This window comes from Bactrocera neohumeralis, chromosome 2 (genome assembly GCF_024586455.1).
Source record: "Bactrocera neohumeralis isolate Rockhampton chromosome 2, APGP_CSIRO_Bneo_wtdbg2-racon-allhic-juicebox.fasta_v2, whole genome shotgun sequence".
NCBI lineage: Eukaryota > Metazoa > Arthropoda > Insecta > Diptera > Tephritidae > Bactrocera > Bactrocera neohumeralis.
The window spans coordinates 63,085,676-63,086,867 of NC_065919.1; positions in this window are offsets into that span (position 1 = coordinate 63,085,676).

Consider the following 1,192-nt stretch of genomic DNA (forward strand, 5'->3'; position numbering starts at 1 on the left):
GGTGTTAGAAGAGTGGGATTCGTTGGACATGCAAAAAGGTGATTAGACTCATGCGGTGACTCATTGCACTAAGTATATATATATATACATATATATGGTCGATTCTGGATAAGTAGGAGTTCAAGGGTCTTGAAATCATGCTAGCAGAAATCAGTTGGAGAGGAGAGTATTATGTTCCTTGATCGGAAGCATGCAGGCATCACTGTGTAAGTCTTCGTTAGGAGATTTCAATAAGCATCCTGTAGTATGTACATATGTAGTACCGAGTGCAGTATTCTGATATGTTTGAAGCTTCTTCTTCTGTATTTCACTATATCTAGATGATCAAATGTACAGTAGTTCATGATCGGTCGGCCGATTGCCTTGTATGTTGCCAACAACGTTATTTTTCTTATTCCCAGGAGTTGCTGGCTCGCAGCTTGAGGATTTTGTTGCGGCTCTTCTATGTGGCTTTAAAAGCGGTCGTATGCAGAGTGAATAACCACTGGCAATCAAATGTAACGTTAAAAATCATAGGGTTGTTGAAAGTCGGAACTTTTGAACCATAGACTGTGATAATAAGATTCAGTCTCTACTCCTTCGTTAATTTCAATAATATGGTCGCTATGGATTTAGTAGGAGAAAAAAGATCGGTGAGATAGATGTTTACTTTCGTACACATGCCTTCGATTCCATTGCCTGACGTCAATATTGTGCAATAATCTGCATATGAGGTGGTGGAAATTTCCTCTGGTGGTTGAGGACCCCATATAGCAAACATATAACATCCGGGTGCCCATATGGGTATGGTATGTGAGGTACCTTAATCAATCTCTGGCAACATTTCATTAGTATCTGGCATGTTAATAGTATGTAGTATTGGTAAAAATAGATAAAATCGGGTCGATAGTGCCACGTTTGAATTCTGATCCTCAAGTTGATATTTTGTACTTTAGGGTTTTTCTCTGGTTTGGATTCTTGCAAGTTGCAAGAGCATAATATGTTCGGTTGCACCCGAACTGAGCTCTTCCTTACTTATTTTCTTATATTTCACTACCACTCTTCATATGTTTCTAAACATGTTGCAGCAACATGTTACTGGTTGTGGCCTTTGCTAGATCACAGCGCCATCTGTTAGTGAAACTTTAATACAGGGCGTTTGTAAGGTAAATTATTAGTATTAATGAAACAGATGGGTGTATAAATTGGATGG